Source organism: Eubalaena glacialis, chromosome 10 (genome assembly GCF_028564815.1).
Source record: "Eubalaena glacialis isolate mEubGla1 chromosome 10, mEubGla1.1.hap2.+ XY, whole genome shotgun sequence".
NCBI classification, from domain to species: Eukaryota; Metazoa; Chordata; class Mammalia; order Artiodactyla; family Balaenidae; genus Eubalaena; species Eubalaena glacialis.
Window position 1 is genome coordinate 71,211,371 of NC_083725.1, and position 24,987 is coordinate 71,236,357.

Sequence of the window (24,987 nt, forward strand, 5' to 3'; positions counted from 1 at the left end):
CCTAGATCCTGTTAAACTCTAATCTGTTCTGTCTCCATGAATTTGTCTATTCTAGATATTTCATGTAAGTGGAATCATACAATATTTGTCCTTTTGAGTCTGGCTTATTTCACTAAGCATAATGTTTATAAGGTTCATCCATGTTGTAGTATGTACCAGAAAACTTCGTTCCTTTTTATGGCTGGAAAATACCACTATTTGTTTATCCATTTTCTGGTCATAGACGCTTTGGCTGTTTCTACTTTGTGGCTATTGTGAATAGTGCTGCTATGGACATGCGTGTACATGTACTTGTTTGAGTAGCAGTTTTCAATTCTTTTGGCTATATACCTAGGAGTGGAATTGTGGGGTTATATGGTAATTCTGTGTTTAACTTTTTGAGGGACTGCCAAACTGTTTTCCACAGCAGCTGCACCATTTTACATTCCCATCAGCAATATGTAAGGGTTCCATTTCTGTACATCTTTGCCAACACTTGTTATTTTTTGGTTTGTTTGTTTGTTTTAATTACAGCTATCCTCGTGGGTGTGAAGTGACATCTTATTGTGGTTTTGATTTGCATTTCCCTAATGCTAATGATGTTGAGTATCTTTCCGTGTACTTGTTGGCCATGTATATTTCTTCTTTGGAGCAATGTCTGTTCAGGTCCATTTTTTGTTTAAAATTAGGTTGTTTGTCTTTTTGTTGTTGAATTGTTAGAACTCTTTATATATTTTGGATACCAGATCCTTATCAGATATATGGTTTGCAAATATTCCTTCCCATTCTGTAGGGTGATTTTTCACTTTCTTGATAATGTTCTTTGATGCACAGTAGTTTTTAATTTTTATGGAGTCACATTTATCTATTTTTTCTTTTGTTACTCATGCCTTTTGTGTCATATCTAAGAATCCACTGCCAAATCTAAGGTAGTTAAGAGTATCCCTTTGTTTTCTTCTAAGAGTTTTATGGGTTTAGCTCTTGTTGTTGATCCATTTTCAGTTAATTTTTGTATATAGCATGAGCCTAATGTATTTTTAAACCCTTGAATGTATGCTGTTGGAGTTTTTCCTGTCAGTAATGATTTTTGGATCTTCAGATTCTAATAGTTATAGAAGTTGTATTAGTTTCTGTTAGCTGACTTGCAGCTTCTCATCATAGGTGCATCTTAGAGGTCATTTCTTCCTCCTCAGATCCTATCTATTGATGTGCATTTGATAGTTCTAGGGCTACTTTGAGAGTAAGGCTACTGACTTTCAGTGTTGCCAGTCAGTTGAGTGACACACCCTTATGTGCAGGCAGTGGGATGCTGTGCTATGAGCTTGTCTTTATCTCCGGCTATGTGGAAAGGGAGCAGGGCGAGGCCTGTTTGAAACAAGGCAAAGCTGCCAGGGGTCAGGGGAACAATGCTGTCAGGTAGCAAGTCTGTACTGAGCCCAGGCAGGTTCCCAGACTTGTGCATGGCTTGCTGAGAACTGTGCAAAGCAGTAATGAGTAGTAAAAAGGTATAATTTGGAGACAGAAACCTTGATTTCAAATTGGATGACTTCAGGTCAGTCACTTCTCTCTGAGCCTCAATGTCTTCAAATATACAGTGTGAATGCTGACCTCACAGGGTTGTTTTGTTTTTGGAGATCAGGCGAGATTATCAATGGAAACTGTAAAATACCATGCATTTTCTTTCTTTTTTAAAAAAAATTTATTTATTTTATTTAATTTATTTTTGGCTGCATTGGGTCTTCGTTGCTGTGCGCGGGCTTTCTCTAGTTGTGGCGAGCGGGGGCTACTCTTCGTTGTGGCACACGGGCTTCTCATTGTGGTGGCTTCTCTTGTTGCAGAGCACGGGCTCAGTAGTTATGGCTTGCGAGCTCTAGAGCGCAGGCTCAGTAGTTGTGGCGCATGGGCTTAGTTGCTCCGCGGCATGTGGGATCTTCCTGGGCCAGGGCTCGAACCCGTGTCCCCTGCATTGGCAGGCAGATTCTTTTTTAAAAAAATTAATTAATTAATTATTTTTAATTTAAGAAATTATTTATTTATTTATTTTTAAAACATCTTTATTGGAGTATAATTGCTTTACAATGGTGTGTTAGTTTCTGCTTTATAACAAAGTGAGTCAGGTATACATATACATATATCCCCATATCGCCTCTCTCTTGTGTCTCCCTCCCACCCTCCCTAATCCACCCCTCTAGGTGGTGACAAAGCACTGAGTTGATCTCCCTGTGCTATGCAGCTGCTTCCCACTAGCTATCTGTTTTACATTTGGTAATATATATAAGTCCATGCCACTCTCTCACTTTGTCCCAGCTTACCCTTCCCACTCCCACTGTTCTCAAGTCCATTCTCTACGTCTGCGTCTTTATTCCTGTCCTGCCCCTAGGTTCTTCAGAACCATGTTTTTTTTTTTTTAGATTCCATATATATGTGTTAGCATACGGTATTTGTTTTTCTCTTTCTGACTTACTTAACTCTGTATGACAGACTCTAGGTCCATCCACCTCACTACAAATAACTCAATTTCGTTTCTTTTTATGGCTGAGTAATATTCCACTGTATAAATGTGCTACATCTTCTTTAACCATTCATCTGTCGTTGGACACTTAGGTTGGTTCCATATCCTGGCTATTGTAAATAGAGCTGCAATGAACATTGTGGTACATGACTCTTCTTGAATTATGGTTTTCTCAGGGTATATGCCCAGTAGTGGGATTGCTGGGTCATATGGTAGTTCTATTTTCAGTTTTTTAAGGAACCTCCCTATTGTTCTCCATAGTGGCTGTATCAATTTACATTCCCACCAACAGTGTAGGAAGGTTCCCTTTTCTCCACACCCTCTCCAGCATTTATTGTTTGTAGATTTTTTGATGATGGTCATTCTGAGAGGTGTGAGGTGATACCTCATTGTAGTTTTGATTTGCATTTCTCTAACGATTAGTGATGTTGAGCATCCTTTCATGTGTTTGTTGGCAGTCTGTATATCTTCTTTGGAGAAATGTCTATTTAGGTCTTCTGCCCATTTTTGGATTGGGTTGTTTGTTTTTTTGATATTGAGCTGCATGAGCTGCTTGTTAATTTTGGAGATTAATCCTTTGTCAGTTGCTTCATTTGCTAATATTTTCTCCCATTATGAGGGTTGTCTTTTCATCTTGTTTATGGTTTCCTTTGCTGTGCAAAAGCTTTTACGTTTCATTAGGTCCCACTTGTTTATTTTTGTTTTTATTTCTATTTCTCTAGGAAGTGGGTCAAAAAGGATCTTGCTGTGATTTATGTCATAGAGTGTTCTGCCTATGTTTTCCTCTAAGAGTTTGATAGTGTCTGGCCTTACATTTAGGTCTTTAATCCATTTTGAGTTTATTTTTGTGTATGGTGTTAGGGAGTGTTCTAATTTCGTCCTTTTACATGTAGCTGTCCAGTTTTCCCAGCACCACTTATTGAAGAGGCTGTCTTTTCTCCATTGTATATTCTTGCCTCCTTTCTCAAAAATAAGGTGACCACATGTGGGTAGGTTTACCTCTGGGCTTTCTATCCTGTTCCATTGATCTATATTTCTGTTTTTGTGCCAGTACCATACTGTCTTGATGACTGTAGCTTTGTAGTATAGTCTGAAGTCAGGGAGTCTGATTCCTCCAGCTCCGTTTTTCTTTCTCAAGATTGCTTTGGCTATTCGGGGTCTTTTGTGTTTCCATACAAATTGTGAAATTTTTTGTTCTATTTCTGTGAAAAATGCCATTGGTAGTTTGATAGGGATTGCATTGAATCTGTAGATTGCTTTGGGTAGTAGAGTCATTTTCACAATGTTGATTCTTCCAATCCAAGAACATGGTATATCTCTCCATCTTTTTGTATCATCTTTAATTTCTTTCCTCAGTGTCTTCTAGTTTTCTGCATACATACAGGTCTTTTGTCTCCTTAGGTAGGTTTATTCCTAGGTATTTTATTCTTTTTGTTGCAATGGTAAATGGGAGTGTTTCCTTAATTTCTCTTTCAGGTTTTTCATCATTAGTGTGTAGGAATGCAAGAGATATCTGTGCAGTAATTTTGTATCCTGCAACTTTACCAAATTCATTGATTAGTCTAGTCGTTTTCTGGTAGCATCTTTAGGATTCTCTATATATAGTAGTATCATGTCATCTGCAAACAGGGACAGCTTTACTTATTCTTTTCTGATTTGGATTCCTTTTATTTCTTTTTCTTCTCTGATTGCTGTGGCTAAAACTTCCAAAACTATGTTGAATAATAGTGGTGAGAGTGGACAACCTTGTCTTGTTCCTATCTTAGTGGAAATGGTTTCAGTTTTTCACCATTGAGAACGATGTTGGCTGTGGGTTGGTCATATATGGCCTTTATTATGTTGAGGTAAGTTCCCTCTATGAATACTTTCTGAAGGGTTTTTATCATAAATGGGTGTTGAATTTTGTCGAAAGCTTTTTCTGCATCTATTGAGATGATTGTATGGTTTTTATCCTTCAATTTGTTAATGTGGTGTATCACATTGATTGATTTGCGTATACTGAAGAATGCTTGCATTCCTGGGATAAACCCCACTTGATCATGGTATATGATCCTTTTAATGTGCTGTTGGATTCTGTTTGCTAGTATTTTGTTGAGGATTTTTGCATCTATGTTCATCAGTGATATTGGCCTGTAGTTTTCTTTCTTTGTGACATCTTTGTCTGGTTTTGGTATCAGGGTGATGGTGGTCTCGTAGAATGAATTTGGGAGTGTTCCTCCCTCTGGCAGGTGGATTCTTAACCACTGCGCCACCAGGGAAGCCCATACCATGAATTTTTGGGAATGTAATGAGGAGTCAAGGAGAAGACTAATTCTCCTGGGAGCTTTTTTCTTTTTCTTTTTCTTTTTTTTAATATTCTTTCCCCAACTGTGATTTACAGTAAAGATTTGAGGTTTATTGACCAGATGGATGTTTTTCAATTTTTTTTTCCAAATAATTTTACATTTGTTGTGACTCTTTTGCAAGTGACAGAAATACAGGTCAGACTGACTTATGAGAGGCACTTATGACTGAAGTAACTAAAAAGCCTAGAAGGAGATTTACCTTTAGACACAGCAAGATCCAGGGACTTGAATCATGTCATTTGGACCTAATCTCTTTCCTCTTGGCTCCACTTTTCTTTGTTTTGGTGTTAGGCAGCCTCCACCCATGTAGTGACAAAGGTAGTTGTCAGCTTTGGGTGTGTAATCTACCAGCTAAGCAACCACTATTGGAAAGATAATACCTCTTTCCTGATGGTGCTGGCAGTCGTGGGTATGATTTTGGCTTGGGTCATTTGCCCACCCTAAAGTATCACTGTGACTGGAAGAATGCTGGACTTTCATTGGCCAACAGTTATATTCTACTCGTGGAACCCAGGGATCATGGTCAGCTACCCTGGAATCATGTGGACCGAGAGCAGGGGAGGGATGGTTCCCTCAGGGAAGATCAAGGTCCATGCAGTTAAAGAGGGCTTGGGAGGTGGGGAGATTGTTAAATCAGCAAAATTCATAGATGTCTGCTACATAATTGAGCCATTTTAATTTCTTTTTTTTTTAAAGTGTGCTTCCAATATTTAAAACTCAACAAAGTAGAGCTGCTCTGCTTGAAGTAGTAGATATTGCCAAGGAACCTGAGTGGGAGGAGAGATCTGCAGAGCATAATTTGAAAACTGCTAGACAGTTTGTCCAATAAATATTTGTTTGAGATGTGATAGTCACTGAATCCTTTCTTCCTGCCTTTCTGGCTTTATGTAGAGGAGATTGTATTTTCCTTCAAATCTGGGACAGTGAGGTAAGTAGCAGAGCCAGCTATTGCCTGGGGTTGAAGATGCCAAGGACCTTGCTTAGCCTGGACACCAAATTGCTTTTTTTTTTTTTTTGAAAGCCATGAACCTTTCAAATTTAAATAGGGACTCCTAGAGAACAGGAAGAAATGACTTTACAACGTACTGGTTGATGTGAATGATGAAATATATTTGTATCCTAAGCATTTTGCAAGGGCTCAGTATGCTAGAATGTATAGCGCCATGAACTGGATTCTGTATTGTAAATTGAGTGAGGGTGAAAGCAGCCCTCATACATCAGCCAGCTGCATAAGGCAGCCAACAGCTGTCTTTATTTTTCTATTTTTGTTTTTTTTAATGTGATAAAATTCACATAACATAAAATTTGCCATTTTAAAATATACAATTCAGTGGTTTCTAACAATTTTGTGCAACATCTCCACCATCTAATTCCAGAATTTTCATCACCCCCAAAAGGAACCTTGTTACCCATTAAGCAGTCGCTCCCTATTCTCTAGTCCCTGGTGACCACTAATCTACTTTCCATCTCTGTGGATTTGCCTATTCTAGACATTTCATATAAATGGAATCATGTCTGGCTTCTTTCACTTAGTGTAATGTTAACATATATTTATCTAATTACTTTCTTATGATACTTTTTAGAATTATCCCACAGACCTATCCTCAAATGTATAATTGGGATGCACATACTCAACAGTTGGAGTAGCACCCACATCAGATCCTTGACCTGTCACATAAGAGCTATCATAGTGGAGAAAGCCAAGTGGAAGCTTTTGAAACTGTTGCATTTTCCTCTGACCAAGACAGTGAATCAAAACTAATATCATATTCTGTGAGGGATGGTGGAAATAGTGCTATCCTTAAGTATCTTAAGAATGCAGGGGTGGTGGTCCCTATTATGTCTACATTTAATTCACTAGTCTGCCCTCTTCTGCAAAACTGGATGGATTCTGGAGAACGTAGACCTCAGCAAGTTTAATTTAGTAGCCCCAATTATGGATACTGTGATGGATATGGTATCTCTGCTAGAGCAAATTAGTATGGTATGTGGGCATTGGTTTGGTGAATGTGTTCTTTTCTGTCTCAATCAGAAAAAAAGGCCAAAAACAGTTTGCATTCTTGTGGAACAGATATCATTACACCTCCATAGTTTTGCCGAGGGCTATATAAACACTTCCACTCTTCTACTCTTTGTCATAATATAGTCAGAAGAGACTTGGACCATCTGGCCATCTCATAGAACATCACTTTGATCTGTTACGTTGATGACATCATGCTAATCAGACAGCATGAACAAGAGGAGGTTAGCACACTGAGGCCTTGGTAAGATACATGTGCTCCACAGTGGGCACTGCCACATTCTTTGCCAAAGTAAGTGTATTTGTTTTTAAATATGTCCACAAATTATTTGATACCCCTCCCATCAAGAGGTGGAACCTAATTCCCCTCCCTTTGACTCAGCTAGACCCTAGTAACTCAATTCTAACAAATAGAATAAAATGAAAGTGACGGTATATGACTTCAGCGACTAGGTCATAAAAGGTACTACAGTTTGTCTGTCTCACTGTCTCTTGGATCACTCACTCTGTTGGAAGCCCGCCTACATACTGTGAGGACACTCAAGCAGGCTATGGAGCAGCCCACATGGAGGAGAACTGAGGCTTCCTGACCCACCCAGCACTGACTTGCTAGGAGTGTGAGTGAGCCATCTTGGAAGCAGATCCTCCAGCCCCAGTCAGGTCTCCAGTGGCCCTAGCCCTTTATGAACCTTATGCGAGATCTGAGCCAGAACCACCCAGTTAAGCCACTCTTTGTCCCTGACCCTCAGAAACTGCGTGTGATAATAAATGTTTATTGTTTTAAGCAACTTAGTTTTAGGGAAGTTATTATACAACAAGCGATACTAATACACAGTCCCACAAGCTGTGTGTGTGTACTAGTTTTTTGACATCCTTTTCAACATCTAATATTTCCCTATTTTTGTCATTTTAGCCATTCTGGTTGGTGTATAGTGTTCTCACGCTGTAGTTTTAATTTGTGATTCCCCAATGACTATGAAGTAGAGCATCTTTTCATTCATATATATCTATATACATGTATATAGATATATACAAATACTGTCTGTATGTATATACATACATACATACATACACACACATACATATACACGCACACACATAGTCTGGATTTATTATTTTGTAAAGTGTTCAAGTTTTTTGCCAACTTTTCTTTGGGTTGCTTGCCATTTTCTAGTTGGTTTGTAGGAGTTCATGTATTCTGGATCCAAGTCCTTTGTCTTATATGTATTGTGAATATCTTTTCTCAGTTTATCAACTTTTTCCTTCATGTTTAGGCCTTTTGGTGTCCTGTTCAAGAAAACTTTGCCTACTCCAAGATCATGAATATGTTCTCCTATTTTCTCATTTAAAAGCTTTATTGTTTTACCTTTCATGTTAGATCTGCTGTCCATTTGAAATTAATTTTTTTGTGATGGTGTGAGGTAGTGAGTCAAGGTATATTTCCCCCCCATATGGATATCCATTTGATCTAATACTATTTATTGAAAAGGTCATTCTTTCCCTTCTGTACTGTAGTGTCACCTTTGTTATGTCAGGTGACTGTTATGTGTGGCTGTGTTTCTGGACTCCATTCTATTCTATTGGCTATTTTTGTATCCTTGCATTGATACCACACTGTCTTAATTATTATTACAATAGGTTTTTTTTTTGATAAATTTTTTTATTTTTGGCTGCATTAGGTCTTCGTTGCTGCGCGCGGGCTTTCTCTAGTTGCAGCGAGTGGGGGCTACTCTTCGTTGTGGTGCGTGAGCTTCTCATTTCACCCTTAGGGTTTACTTTAATGAAGTATAGAGTGTTGCACATTCTGTGGGTTTGCACAAAAGTATGATGACATATATCCATCATTATAATGTCATTCAAAGTATTTCCACTGCTCATAAAAACTTCTGTACTCTGTGTATTCATCTCTCTCCGCACACACACGTGGCAACCATTGATCTTTTTATTGTCTCCATAGTTTTGCCTTTTCCAGAATTGGAATCCATTTTTCTTTTTCTTTTTTTTCCTTGAAAAGAGAGGTTCAAAGCCTTTATGTCTATAGGACCACTCATGGCCCACCCACATGTGGACTGGACAGGCTCTAGGTGGCAAACTCCCCACATAAATACTGTAGCTTTTCTACCAGTATTGAGCTCTGACCCAGCAGCCACGTGGAGGTGCAGGGGGACATGTGTCAGGTATTTGTTCATAGGAAGGCCACAAGTTTTGTGTCCCTTGTCACAATGTACCCAGATTCCTGTTGGGTGTGTTGTAAACAGAGGAACCATTTCTTCAGGCCCCCTGCTGAGCACACCTCATATAGGGGATATTTCTTTTTTTGTACATTTTTCCTTTAGTGGCCCTTAAAAAGCAGTTCCTTTTGTATTTCAGTATTTAACAGAATGTAGCAAATACATTTAACTGACACATGAAGGGAAACTTACATTCTACAGTCTAGCAATCTCCCGAGCTCCATAGTTTGTAATTTTTATTTTTTGTTTTTTTAAATTTATGTTTTTTATAGTTTATTATTATTATTTTTAAATTAATTAATTAATTAATTTTTGGCTGCGTTGCGTCTTTGTTGCTGCACGCGGGCTTTCTCTAGTTGCGGTGAGCAGGGGCTACTCTTCGTTGCGGTGCGCGGGCTTCTCATTGCAGTGGCTTCTCTCGTTGCAGAGCATGGGCTCTAGGCGTGCGGGCTTCCGTAGTTGTGGCACGCGGGCTTCAGTAGTTGTGGCTCACGGGCTGTAGTGCGCAGGCTTAGTAGTTGTGGCGCACGGGTTTAGTTGCTCCGCGGCATGTGGGATCTTCCCGGACCAGGACTCGAACCTGTGTCGCGTGCATTGGCAGGCGGATTCTTAACCACTGTGCCACCAGAGAAGCCCTATTCTTTTTAATCTTAAGAAATATTTTGTATATATTGTTCAAATCACGTTTGCTGGCAAATGAATGCAGTTTACAAAATATTGTTTTTCATGTCCTGTTTAATCCCATTTTTCACTGCAGCAAGAAGGAAATAGTGTTTCACCAGTGATATGTGCCTTTTATTTTTCACTATTAAGCAGGAAACCTATAAAGAGACTTCTTAACTGGATTGAATATCTTCAGACTTTAAACATCGCAGAAAATTTGTAGAGTTTTATCTTTAGAGTTAATTTTTAGATGTATTTTTAATCATGGTAGCTTTATTTCATCATTATTAAATACAAGGATTGGCAAACTACACTTGCTTCTACAAATAAATCCGTTTTTTTTTTTTTTTTGTATATTATCTGTGGCTACCTTTGCACTAATGGCAGAGTTATTTAGTTACAATAGAATAGAGGATGTTGAGCCTGAAATATTTGCTGTCTGGCCCTTTATAGAAAATGTTTGCTGACCCCTGATTTAGTGTAACGTATCAAGACACAGTATACACTAAGGATGAAGTTCACTGTTAATGAGAAATGTAAATCCATCTTTCCAGAAGTTTTTTTGATAGTTTTCAATCTTTTTGGCCAACTTATTATTTGAACCAGTTAGATTGTTTTTACCCTGTAATGTAGCTGATAGAGAGTTTAGGAATAGAATTAAGAATAGAAAGGTCAGCTCTGTTGTTTTCTTGTTATTTATTTTTGTGTGTAATTTTAATATTATCTTCAACCAATGGGGATTGTTTTTTTTTTTTTTTTTTTTTTTATAAATTTATTTATTTATTTATTCTTGGATGTGTTGGGTCCTAGTTTCTGTGCGAGGGCTTTCTCCAGTTGCGGCGAGCGGGGGCCACTCTTCATCGCGATGCGCGGGCCTCTCACTGTCGCGGCCTCTCCCGTTGCGGAGCACAGGCTCCAGACGCGCAGGCTCAGTACTTGTGGCTCACGGGCCTAGCCGCTCCGCGGCATGTGGGATCTTCCCGGACCGGGGCACGAACCCGTGTCCCCTGCATTGGCAGGCGGATTTCCAACCACTGCGCCACCAGGGAAGCCCTGGGGATTGTTTTTTATTTTTGTTTATTTATTTGCAAGAATCCTTTAAAATCATTGATCTATGTGGTGGGGGTTGGTTTAGTTGGGAAAAAAATAGAAACCATAATTTGTAAGTTTATTTAGTCAGACATGTATTAATTGCAGTACAGTATGTCATGGTATTCTGAAAGCACATGAGTAACTGCAGACAAGACACTGTTGTTCTCCCTCGAACACTGTGGAACTTCCATTCTATTCTCAGGACACCTTATATGTAATAAATGATATGGAAACATTTGACAGATTCAGAGAGGGCATCTTTGTTAGTCTGTACATTTAATACTGGTTAAGTGTAATTCTTATATTTTAAGATTAAAAACAGGATAAAATAAGAGTTTTAATGTTTCTGTACTTTCATTGTGCATTCCAGTTCGGAGATGACTCTCTTAATATATACTGTTTGTGTAAATTCTTTCTGAATGTAGGCATAATCCCTGAATATAAATAAAAGGTTGTAGCATAATAAGAATTGAGCTCGAAGTCTGGCAAAGACTCTCTTGTGTGAATAGTACTATCAGCAACTATGGTTAGAGAATCTGGAGGCCAAACAAAGCCTCACTTAGGTGCTTCATCTGTTCTTGTCCTCTGTGGATAGCCATCTCTCTTCCAATAAGATTTTGTATCTGCAGCTAATTAAATCAAGAATAGAACCTTAGAATGGAGGTTACAGGACTGTGTCTTCCTGCCATTCTGTAACCCACCAGAAACACTGCAATGAGCAAGACACTACCTAATAAGCTTCATTAGGTGGGGACTTACTTTGGGGAGTTGACAAAAATATGGAGTCACACTACCTGGGTTCAAATTCTGGACTTCTCGTTTTATTAGTTGTGTATTCTTAGGCAAGTTTACTTTAAACTCTCCGTGTCACAGTTTCCTTTTATGTTAAATGGGGAGAATGGTATCCAATTTATAAGGTTGTTATGAAAAATTAGTTAATCCATATACAGTGCTTAGGATAGTATCTGGCACATATGAAGTGCTCAATGAATGTTTGTTAGCATTTCACTTTTTTTTTTTTTTTTTTTTTTAGCATTTCACTTTTTGAAGGTTCAGATTTTGTCGGTACACTGAGAATATTTATCTCTTCAAGCAGAATCTCTTAACCAAGTTCATGAAGCTGATATATAAAAACCTCAAGAATACTGTGTTGGTATGACCAGTGCTTTTTTGCCTTTGGGTGGCAATGTGGAACACCAAATCCTAATCAGAAAGGTTATGGTGAACATGAAATTTGAATTAAGGCCATTAGTTAGATGAATCCAGTGTTTTGTGTATGATACCAAAGTAGCTAAAATGAATATTTATTACCTTTTCCTGTATTTAAGAATTTCTCCACTTAAAATGCCAGACATCTACTTTCAGCCTCTTTTGCAGCTTGCTGTAGGTTCTTTTGGTCTGATCCGCTTTCACGGACTTTGACTCTGAAGAGCTGGTGATGCAGGCAAGCAGGGGCTGCAGTGGTGGTGGTACATGTAGCAACATTGAGTTCCCAGAGCAGCAGTGGTAGTCGTATTGCAGTGGCTGGATCACAGTGGCTGGGGATAGTGGGGGTTGGCAGTGGAAGCAGAGATGTCCTGACCAGACTAGTTCTACTGCCAGATTTTAGGTGTTGTTCTTGACATCCATCCCTGGGTTTTCCACTTCTCCAGGTGAGTCTGAGCTGCTCTTAAAATAAGGTGGTTTTTTTTTTTTTTTCTGCTTAGACTATCTAGAATCAGTTTTAGTTGCTGAACTTACAAACTAAGTTGTTCTTGCGACTAAGGACTCTGGCTGATACTGACGCTACAGTAGCCTGATGCATTCGTCTCACAGTAGGGATGGAAAGGTCGTGGGAATTCAGCTGGAATGTTTGAAGTTCATTGGCTCCCTCTCTTTTGAGAGTGTTAGGGTCACTGTATTCCCAGGGCCTAGAATTGTGCCTGGTATATAGTAGGTGCTCAGTAAACCTCTGTGGAATGAATGAGTGATGGGTTCATTCTGCCAATGAACCCAATTGTTTGTCTGCCAATATGTGTATCTGTGATTGCTTTTTCTCAGCTTCTGGGGCTGTCCAAAACTTCCAGATGAAGTACAGATTTTTTTCTTTATGTGTGTTAATACATATGTAATCCTGTATAACAGTTACATTTTATTGGTTTAGGAACTGTTTTGTCTTTTAAACTCATTTGGCTTATCTGTGCTCTGTGGGCGTTTTAGTTTAGCCCTGGGGTGTATGATTGTCTGTGATTTTGTGTGTGTGTGTGTGTGTGTGTGTGTGTGTGTGTGTGTGTAGAGGGGCACTTCACAGAGCCCCAGAGTGCTGACAAGGACTTAAATCCCTTCCTGGTGTCAGAGCTTTCTTGGCATTCTGGAAGCCATCACTTCTTGAGTCTTCCTCATGAGGCTTGTTGGTGGAATAAAGAAAAGACCATACACACACAGTTCCATACACGCGTACACACGCATGTGCATGCACACGCACACACACAGAGAACTGTATTTAAATCTAATAACTTTATGACTTTATGTAGTTAAGTTTCCTACAGATGTCCTGCTTTTCCCCTGATGGTGATGCTGAGATTGGGAAAGACAGAAAATACAGGCCCCTTATCTCCTCTTTTCTTTTTCCTCTGTTCCAGGTCTTCCCTTTAAGAAACTGTATGGGAACTGGCAATTTACACCCATATTCTGGTCATTTGCTTATATTTACTGAGCCCCTTCCTGGGTGCCATAGGATGATGGCCTTCTGAGGCTGGAGGTGCTGGGATTTGAGAGGTCGAGGTGGCTTGTTCCCAGTTCCTTATGTTCCTTGCCTCTCTTCCTGGTGGAGTGGCTGAGGCTGGGGGCAGAGGGCAGTATACCGGAGATCCCTCTCTCTCCATCTCTAGAACACAGTGTTTTAGACTTCGTGTTCTCATAAATCAGGGCTGGGACTTTGAGATGAAGATTCGTGAACAAGCTCATCAAGAGGTAGGATCATCTGGCCTTCCCTTCTTGAGTTTCAGATAAAGAAACAAGCCTAGAGGGTAGTGACTTGTCCACCGTGATGCAGTTGGTCAGGGCTAGAGTGAGTATCTAAATATATTTCCAAGGGCAAACTGAAATCCTATAAACGCTGAGCCCCATCTGAGGCCTCCTGCAACATAAAGCTAGCAGGATTGGGGAGGGTGAGGGATTTATTCTGTAGTTTCCTTCCTTGCATCTTATGAAGAGTCAACACCTTACTTCTGGTTGCTCTAGTTTGCTACCATGCTTCATTGTTTAGAGTGGATCCCAGTCTGCAGTCTTTGGTCTGGAACACAGCCCAGTCCTAAATTGCCTGTCTTGGGCCATGGGTTACCAAGTTTACAGACAACAATCCTGTGCCTCTGTAGACACGTGACCAGGCTATTAATAGATCTGAAGTTCTGGGAGAGTCTCAGCTCTTCCCCCACTTCCCCACTCCCAGCAGCCTGCCTGCTGGTAATTTCCTCAGTGCTCAGATAGCTAGACAGAGGATGGAAACAGGGCAGTCTGCCCATCCCCTTTTAGGAGGTAGGACAGGCCCAAGTCTGTATGAGTAACCTCTGGCCTTGTGGGTCTCTGTGCTGTATCAGGTCAAATGAAAGTGCTTAGCATTTAGGAGGAAATAATAGCCCTGTGCCCTAGGTGGGATTTTTTTTTTTTTAATAAATCTATGTTGGACCCTCACTATCTGAAAGACACTGAACTAGGCCCTTTGAATGTGTTATCTCAACCTTCTCTACAACCTTGTGAGATAGGTATTATTCTTATTTTATAGAGATTATTAAAACTCAGAAAGATTGACTAAGTATCCTACTGTTACATGGCTAAACAACACTTGAATCCAGGCCCTCTGATCTTGTTTTTCCTAAATGACAGCTTCCCTGTTTACAACTTTCTTTAGTAAAATTGGGCTAGGGTAATTTGGACAAATTATCATTGGGGGCACCTGTGTTATTGAATGATTACACATAGCTCAGAGAAATGGGGGTGAACCTGAAGGGAGGGGAAGAAGGCCTATCAGTCTGTGGGCAATCAAAGGGAACTCAGTGGATGGCTATAGCAGGATGGTACCTTTCATAGGCCTGTGTGCCCTTAGTGAACTCAGGTCAGATAGTGGCTGTCCTGCAGGCTAATAAACCATATTCCTTAGCACGGCATTCAAGGCACTCAGAGGTGGGGTTTCTGCTTCATAACTCCTATTGTCTCTTCTTACTTCCTGTCACACAGACTGTTCTTTGTTCTATTGTTCATCAAATCTGCTGTCATCTTCCATGCATGGGCATTTGTAGGCTCTATTAAGATTTGAATGAAAAAGTAACCATTGGGGCTTCCCTGGTGGTGCAGTGGTTAAGAATCTGCCTGCCAATGTGGGGGACATGGGTTCGAGCCCTGGTCTGGGAGGATCCCACATGCCGCGGAGCAACTGGGCCTGTGAGCCACAACTGCTGAGCCTGCGCTCTAGAGCCCGTGAGCCACAACTGCTGAGCCTGCGCGTCTGGAGCCTGTGCTCCGCAACAAGAGAGGCCAGGATAGTGAGAGGCCCGCGCACCGCGATGAAGAGTGGCCCCCGCTCACCGCAACTGGAGAAAGCCCTCGCACAGAAACGAAGACCCAACACAGCTAAAAATAAAAATAAATTAATAAATAAATAAATTAAAAAAAAAAAAAGTAACCATTGACAGCTTAGGGCTGAGCAGACAGTTTTGAATCCCCAGTCACTCCAGAGCCATTTTGGACTGAAGTTCTCTCATTCCTTCATTCCTTCACTCATGTATTCAGTTATTCTAACATATTGGGCACTCCCTCTGTGCCAGGTACTGTACTAGGCCCTGGGAATCAGTATAATGAACAAGACAGATATGGTTCTGCTCTCCTAGAGCTTACAGTGTAGCAAGGAAGGCAAAAATAAAACAGATAATCACAATGAAGTCTGATGACTTATGAGGTGGAAATAAGGGATGTGATGAGAGGGTACTTATGGCTGAGGAACTTAATATTGTTTAGGGTGTTAGGAAAGACCTCAACACTACCTTAATAGATGACATTTAAGTTGAGACCTGAGAATTGAGAAAAAATAACTAAGTAAATGGGGTTAAGAAAGGTAAATTCTAGGCAGCAGATAGAGTATATGCAGAGGCCTAAAGTCCAGGTGATAGGGATAAGGCCACTTCCATGTTGGTTCATTTATTAAGCAACCATTTACAGCTGGTGGGTTATGTCATGCACTGTGCTAGGGTCTGGGGACATACAAAACAATCAGACATGGTCCCTACCTGCCCTGGAGATGCTCAGTTAGGAGCAGTGGCTTTACTGCTTGGTAACCAGGGTGCTAAAGTCATTCTAGGTCTTGGATTCAATCTCCTGGCTCCCATGTGACAAGACTTAACACCTTCAGAGACACTGCCTGCCCTTGAGTATTTGGCCCACCTGTCAAGCAGAGAGGATGTGGACCACAGCTGGAAACTTGTAGCATTTGCTTTCATCCCTGGCTTCACACTCGCCAGATCCTGGTTGATGGGGTTCATCTATAGACTTGAGGTTGATGGAGGTCAAGAAATTGGCTTTTACCTCAGCAGGAGCATAGAAGAGGCTTTCTGGCTAAGATGGAGTTGCCATGGTTGTCAGAGCTGTGTCCCTGGTGCCTCATATTTGTTAGTTGGATTGATTGTGTGGTCTCAGACCCATCCATTGTCTTGAATACACCTATGGTGGTATTTTAGCTCTGTTTTTCTGAGTTCTGGTACCGCTTATAATAGACAGAAGGCTCAGTGGCTGGCTGCCTTGGACTGTGCAATTGCCTAACTCCAGGGTGCGCTGTTCACATAGACTGTGTAGTGAATGAAGCCACGCCTCCCTAACTGTGCAACAGTGCATCCTTGTGGCTCTGGTTAAAGGGAAAGGAAGTTATTTAAACACTGACTGTGTGCCTCAGGCTAGTGGTTTATATTCTTTATTTCATTTAATAATCTCAATAATGCTCTGAGGTAAATACTATTATTATGCTTATTTACAGATGAGAAGACTGAAGGTTTGGTGAAGCTAGTGAGTAGTGCCTTGGGATTAGAGCTCGGGTCTGATTGAAGTTCATGCTTCTCTCCCACTCCCAGCTGTTTCCCAATGCGGTCACAGACTTCAGGTCTTGTGTGTCATCTTGTTTCCATGGCTTCCTTGGCCTTGTCTATTTTGACTTATCTGCCTGGCCGCCCTGTGTCAGTAACCTAAGGATTCTCAGCATGGCTGAGCCTCAGGAATGTGTCCTGCTTGGGAGATACTCTAGAGTCATTTTTTTTTCCATCTAAAATTATTTTTGTGTTTAGCAGGAGGCAACAATATAACTGTAGCTAAAGTCATTTTAAAGGGTAAGTCAGCTCTGGATTTGCTGGGCTGCCTTTCTTACTGCAGCTCCCACAGCGTTCTCAGTAGGATAGAAGCTGGGGATGGCTCACTGGAGATGAGTTTGGGTGAAAAAGGCATTGGATCTGGGCTTGGCTGATGGGATGAGATTCCCTCAGCCTTTCTAAGTTGCATGGCTGCTAGGGTTGGTTGGATCTTGGCAAATTAGTACTTAATGTTCCTTTTCCAGGGACCTGTGGTTCTCGTTTCTCCCTTTTAGGAGAGGACCTGTCTCTTCAACTGGGGATTCTGGAGCTACTGACCTTAGAGTGGGGAGGGTTTTTCCTTCCTGTAGTTGTCAGGGGTGTGTTTGGTGTGGGAGAGGGCTGTGTCAGACAGAGTCTGGGGGAAGGCGGGAGGAGAGGTGGGGTGTGTACTCACTGCCTCACCTGCTTTTTAGTACTCCTTCTTCCCTTCCTTTCTCTTGGCAGTTTTGCAGTCTCCTTTGAGAAGTAGGATCTAAATAACAGAAGGCCTCTGCACTCACCTAGCTTGTGCTCCAGCTACCCCAGACTGCTTGTAGGTCCTGAAGCATGACAGGCTATTTCATATCTCAGGTCTTTGTACATTCTGTTCCCTCTGTCCTTTCCATCCCTAGAGAAGAGGGAAGATGTCCTTTCCATCTTCTCTGCCCCATGGATACCTCCTCATCCTTTCAAGACTCAGTTTAGATGTTACCTTTTTAGTGACATTGCCTTTGATCCCTTCTTTCTATGGAGGTAGGCACTCTGTACAGGCCTTTGTTGTACCATGTTTACTCACTTAACTCTCTGCTTCGCTGTCCACATCTTGAGCCCCTTAAGAGCAAGAGACTGAGTCGGTTTCATCTTTCTTTAGCAGGCACAGGACCTGAAGGAGACTAGAGTATCAAGAAATTTGAACTGAACTACACTGATGCCTGAACTAGATGGCTGTACAACTATCTTGTGTACCTCCATAAACTAAAAAAGGATTCTCTTGCATAATTCACTGTATTGTGTTATCTTCTAGGTCCCATAGTCCTTCAAACATGCATGGCGGTAGCTGACTTCCAGAGAGAGCAGTGTCGTGCTCTACAGATGTTATCTTTGCCTGCTTTGCCCTTCACCTCACAGTGCTCTTCTAGGCCCCTGGGCCTGATCCAGGGAATGAATAGGGAGGAAATGCCAGAAATGAGCCACGCTTGGTATCCTGAATCCTTAATTTGCAGGTTTGGTTCTGTGGGGCAGTGCAAGGTGAGAAAATGGAAATGAACCTGTTCCCTGTAATAGCAGCTGAACTGGTCGCCTCCAAATTATGACTGCCATCACTGTTGCTGCAGCAGCCATAGCCATGAGGCACTCCCCTTACTGTATTCTGGGTCTAAGACAATCAGTTCTTCTAAATTAGCTCACTTGGCTCACCCTGAGTTTCTCACAGGACTGAGATCCTGAAACAAGTCCTATTACACTTGTTTTTCTACCATCGTCGGGCCACAGACTGTGAGATCGTTTATTCTTCTCCCTTCATTTTTATAGGGGAGGAAACTGAAGTTCACAGTGCCATGGGACTAGCTCATGGTCATGTGACTAGCAAGTGTCAGCTGAGGCTAGACACCGGTCTTCCAGCTCCCTGCAGAGTGGTCTCTTCACTATGCCTTGTTGCCTCTGATATCAGTTTCCTCTTTCTATTTGTAATTCCTGTAGGTTGTGAACTTGGTGAGGGTGAGGGAGCCAGGAAACTTGATATCTTTTCCTTCTGTCACCCCCTCCTCCTGCCTAGGCTAGGCAGAGAAGACGTTCAGGGAAGACTTGGTGAAGGACTGAATAGAAACCTAAGTTGGCCCAGGAAGATCTCATGGGCTAAGCCAGAGGAAGACTAAAGAAAACATCCCTCCCAGTGTCACTGGAACATCTTTGATTTTGGTGATGATTCTTGTGGTTTGGCTTTGCTAGTGTTAAACGCAGCCTTGGCTGGAGCATGGACGAGGTGTGGTTTGTGATACTGGTGTTTTATCTGGTGAAAGCCAGATCTGTAATGAAAGTTCTGGGAAAATACCACATCTCAGCTAACTGAAGATCCCTTTGGGTTTTCAGACCCCTCCCTTGCTCTCCAGCAGCAATCACAGGACATAGAGATTGGGCGCATCATTGCTAACTCCATTACAAATAGATAACATTGCTTCAGTGCTTACTATGATTTCTGGAACTATTTTAGGTGTTTCAAAATTCTTTTAATCCTCACAATCCTCCATGAGTAGTTACTATAATTTTTTTTAACCTTTCAAATCGATTTTATTGAGATGTAATTTACATGTAGTAAAATGTACTCATTTTAAGTGTTCAATTTGAGTTTTGGCAAATATATACACCTCTGTAACCTCTCCCCTGCAATCTCTCCCCTGCAATCAAGGTATAGAACATTTCCATCAGTGGGCACTATTATTATCTTCATTCTACAGGGAGAACACTGAGGTACAGAGGAATTAAGTGATTTGTTCAAGGTCTCATGGCTAATAAGTGATAGAACCAGGATTTGAACCCAGGCTGTCTGACTCCAGAGCCCATGTTCTTAACTACTGTGCTATCGTGCCTTCCATCTCTTCTTTTGTGGTCCAGCCATTGCCTGTCTTGCCCTGGTGGACAAGTGCATTAAAGAGTAAGATGACATAGGCTTAAAAGTCTAAGCACTAAAGGGGTCTTGAGGAGCAAGAGGCCCAGAGGTAGGCAGTGGAGAGGGATGAAACAGCTATCAGTACCCCTAGAATCTCAGGACCAAAGTAGGCAGAACTACTTGCCTTATGCCCAGCCTTTGCCTCTCCAGGCCTGTGAAGAATGGGGTGGACTAGGGAGCCTGCTAACAGGGTATAATGTAGTGTCTGAAAAAGGGACTGGCTCCTAGGCTCACAGAACAAGATATAGAAATAGAGATGATAGGACACGGTAGTCTCATATGCTCTGAGACTGCTCTCTGTGGTAGGCTGCAGCCAGTTCTGGGCTAGGCGCTATAAGGGCAACATGGACAGGCCAGAGTATACGTAAAGGAGGCAAGATGGAGAGGGGCCTTGAAATCTAGTGCTTTGGAGAGGAGTTGAAGGAGCCAGGTTTGGAAGCCCTGAAGAGAAAATGTAATCATTGTCTTCCTATCCCTGAAAGGCTGTTCTTTGGAAGAGAAAATCAACTTGTTTTTCTGTGTGGCTTCAGAAGGCATAATTAGAGCCCTATGGGTGGGCCAGTATAGCATATTTTGGAAAAATTAAAGTGCAGTGGATATGAAATGCCTCATTAGCTTGTCATTTGTTTGAAGTACAAATAAGGTCGGATGTCTTTCCAATATTAAGGTTAATCTCTTGAATGACTATAAAATTATCAGGAAATTTAGTATGTTTCTCTTGGGGTTTTTCCTCCTCCCTCTTTCTCTTTCTGAAGTATTAAGAACTCTAAGGGGTCAGGCTTAGTTCCAAATAGAGGGCTAGAGAATCTTATTGGTCTGGTTGTGGGCCCCATATTTTAGCTTCTGTTGATGATAACACAGTGTGGCTTTTAAAAACGGACTACTCACAGTATGTTGTTTCCTTATTTAGTGTAGCTGTGAGGACTTGGTTCTGCACAAGTGACAGTGGTTCTTTGAGGGAGGATGATATAGTGCTCCTTGAATGTCACACTTGGCCTAGGCTTTACTGTGTTTGACCTCTCCAAGTCATGTCTATATATGCTCATCCACCGGAGAAGGGAACCTCTTCAATCTCTAGTTGGCTGGGTCTAGAAGTGTTTGCATAGCCAGCATTCTTCCATGATCATTTTGGTTATGGTATTGAGCTTGGAACACCCATTCATACTTTCTTTCCTCAGTGTGAGTGCTTACTGTAGGCTCTTACTGTCCCTTCCTACCTTTAACTTGACTTAAAATCTCAGTCAGTCCGAGAAATTCTAATAGTATAGAACCTCAAAAGAAAGGTGGTCAAGGTTTCAGTCTTTGGTCCTGGGAGAGCTTTGGACCCTGTGTATATTTGTATTCATTTTTCCCAGCTTTACATACCAAGGAGTATTGGGAACAGTCTTCGCCAAGTCACAGAAGATCATGTTGTATCCTTTTCCCCAGGGATAATGTGTGCCTGCTTGCTTTATATTTATATAATTAAAGGGGGGTTAAAAAACCCCTTAAGAACAATAGTCTGCACCAAGATGACTTGATGTTTCTAAGACAGAGGGGGGCTGACAACTTTTAAAATGGCAGTTTTTCTCTAACTAAAGTAGTTTGGATTGTTGTTTAATCTGGTCCCCTGCTAATAAACAAGGAAGATTTTCCAAACTACTGTAATTCCCTATCATTGGAGTGGGCCATGCAGAGATAGGAGTGCTTTGACTTTACAACTGTTAAACAGAGACTAGCTGCCTAGGGCCACTGGGAGGAAATGCTGAATTTCTTAATAAGACCACCATCCAGAATGACTAAGGTTGGCATTAGAAGATGTGAGAAGGGGCAACTGGACCATGTCATCTGAACCTGGATCTTGAAACCCTTTCCTTCATTGAGGGACTGATTCTTACTAAATATCTGTACTACCACCATACTAGCTTCTGGAAGGTACTGCTTTCCTTTTATGTTTGGGTCCAAGTTGGGTACAGGAGCTTTTTTTTTCACTATCATGTAACTGGGTCCTACACAGAATGTTGTTGTTGTTGTTTGGTCTTGCTTGACTATTTTCCTTTATTTCTTTTTCTTTTTTTTTTGAATTTTATTTATTTTGTATACAGCAGGTTCCTATTAGTTATCTATTTTATACACATCAGTGTATACATGTCAATCCCAATCTCCCAATTCATCACACCACCCCCCCCACCCCCCACCCCCCTGCCACTTTCCCCCCTTGGTGTCCATACATTTGTTCTCTACATCTGTGTCTCTATTTCTGCCCTGCAAACTGGTTCATCTGTACCATTTTTCTAGGTTCCACATATATGCGTTAATATACGATATTTGTTTTTCTCTTTCTGACTTACTTCTCTCTGTATGACAGTCTCTAGGTCCATCCACGTCTCTACAAATGACCCAATTTCGTTCCGTTTTATGGCTGAGTAATATTCCATTGTATATATGTACCATGTCTTCTTTATCCATTCGTCTGTCGATGGGCATTTAGGTTGCTTCCATGACCTGGCTATTGTAATAGTGCTGCAATGAACATTGGGGTGCATGTGTCTTTTTTTTTTTTTAAGTTACGTGATTGTTCTTTTTTTTTTTTTTTAAACATCTTTATTGGAGTATAATTGCTTTACAATGGTGTGTTAGTTTCTGCTTTATAACAAACTGAATCAGTTATACATATACATATGTTCCCATATCTCTTCCCTCTTACATCTCCCTCCCTCCCACCCTCCCTATCCCACCCCTCTAGGTGGTCACAAAGCACCGAGCTGATCTCCCTGTGCTATGCGGCTGCTTCCCACTAGCTATCTATTTTACATTTGGTAGTGTATATATGTCCATGCCACTCTCTCACTTTGTCACATCTTACCCCTCCCCCTCCCCATATCCCCAAGTCCATTCTCTAGTAGGTCTGTGTCTTTATTCCCATCTTGCCACTAGGTTCTTCATGACCTTTTTTTTTTATTCCTTAGATTCCATATATATGTGTTAGCATACTGTATTTGTTTTTCTCTTTCTGACTTACTTCACTCTGTATGACAGACTCTAACTCCATCCACCTCACTACAAATACCTCCATTTCATTTCTTTTTATGGCTGAGTAATATTCCATTGTATATATGTGCCACATCTTCTTTATGCATTCATCCGATGATGGACACTTAGGTTGCTTCCATGTCCTGGCTATTGTAAATAGAGCTGCAATGAACATTTTGGTACATGACTCTTTTTGAGTTATGGTTTTCTCAGGGTATATGCCCAGTAGTGGGATTGCTGGGTCGTATGGTAGTTCTATTTTTAGTTTTTTAAGGAACCTCCATACTGTTCTCCATAGTGGCTGTATCAATTTACATTCCCACCAACAGTGCAAGAGGGTTCCCTTTTCTCCACACCCTTTCCAGCGTTTACTGTTTGTAGATTTTCTGATGATGCCCATTCTAACTGGTGTGAGGTGATACCTCATTGTAGTTTTGATTTGCATTTCTCTAATAATTAGTGATGTTGAGCATCTTTTTTTTTTTTTTTTAAACATCTTTATTGAAGTATAATTGCTTTACAATGGTGTGTTAGCTTCTGCTTTATAACAAAGTGAATCAGTTATACATATACATATGTTCCCATATCTCTTCCCTCTTGCATCTCCCTCCCTCCCACCCTCCCTATCCCACCCCTCTAGGTGGTCATAAAGCACCGAGCTGATCTCCCTGTGCTATGCGGCTGCTTCCCACTAGCTATCTATTTTACATTTGGTAGTGTATATATGTCCATGACACTCTCTCACCCTGTCACGTCTCACCCCTCCCCCTCCCCATATCCTCAAGTCCATTCTCTAGTAGGTCTGTGTCTTTATTCCCGTCTTGCCACTAGGTTCTTCATGACCTTTTTTTTTTCCCTTAGATTCCATATATATGTGTTAGCATACTGTATTTCTTTTTCTCTTTCTGACTTACTTCACTCTGTATGACAGACTCTAACTCCATCCACCTCATTACAAACACCTCCATTTCATTTCTTTTTATGGCTGAGTAATATTCCATTGTATATATGTGCCACATCTTCTTTATCCATTCATCCGATGATGGACACCTAGGTTGCTTCCATGTCCTGGCTATTGTAAACAGAGCTGCAATGAATATTTTGGTACATGACTCTTTCTGAATTATGGTTTTCTCAGGGTATATGCCCAGTAGTGGGATTGCTGGGTCGTATGGTAGTTCTATTTTTAGTTTTTTAAGGAACCTCCATACTGTTCTCCATAGTGGCTGTATCAATTTACATTCCCACCAACAGTGCAAGAGTGTTCCCTTTTCTCCACACCCTCTCCAGCATTTATTGTTTCTAGATTTTTTGATGATGGCCATTCTGACCGGTGTGAGATGATACCTCATTGTAGTTTTGATTTGCATTTCTCTAATGATTAATGATGTTGAGCATTCTTTCATGTGTCTGTTGGCAATCTGTATATCTTCTTTGGAGAAATGTCTATTTAGGTCTTCTGCCCATTTTTGGATTGGGTTGTTTGTTTTTTTGTTATTGAGCTGCATGAGCTGCTTGTAAATCTTGGAGATTAATCCTTTGTCAGTTGCTTCATTTGCAAATATTTTCTCCCATTCTGAGGGTTGTCTTTTGGTCTTGTTTATGGTTTCCTTTGCTGTGCAAAAGCTTTTAAGTTTCATTAGGTCCCATTTGTTTATTTGTGTTTTTATTTCCATTTCTCTAGGACCTGGGTCAAAAAGGATCTTGCTGTGATTTATGTCATAGAGTGTTCTGCCTATGTTTTCCTCTAAGAGTTTGATAGTGTCTGGCCTTACACTTAGGTCTTTAATCCATTTTGAGTTTATTTTTGTGTATGGTGTCAGGGAGTGTTCTAATTTCATACTTTTACATGTACCTGTCCAATTTTCCCAGCACCACTTATTGAAGAGGCTGTCTTTTCTCCACTGTATATGCTTGCCTCCTTTATCAAAGATAAGGTGACCATATGTGCGTGGGTTTATCTCTGGGCTTTCTATCCTGTTCCATTGATCTATATTTCTGTTTTTGTGCCAGTACCAAACTGTCTTGATTACTGTAGCTTTGTAATATAGTCTGAAGTCAGGGAGCCTGATTCCTCCAGCTCCATTTTTCGTTCTCAAGATTGCTTTGGCTCTTCGGGGT

At 41.0% G+C, this 24,987-nt stretch overlaps 1 protein-coding gene and 1 non-coding gene across 4 annotated transcripts in view; one reads left to right on the forward strand and one right to left on the reverse strand.

Annotated features, from left to right (window-relative positions):
* STIM1 (stromal interaction molecule 1) overlaps window positions 1-24,987 on the forward strand; it is a 202,651-nt gene that overhangs the window by 58,689 nt on the left and 118,975 nt on the right. The gene's annotated exons all lie outside the window — the stretch shown is intronic.
* LOC133100184 (small nucleolar RNA SNORA11) lies at window positions 9,025-9,152 on the reverse strand. The gene has a single exon (XR_009702424.1). It is a non-coding gene; the product is annotated as a small nucleolar RNA SNORA11 (small nucleolar RNA).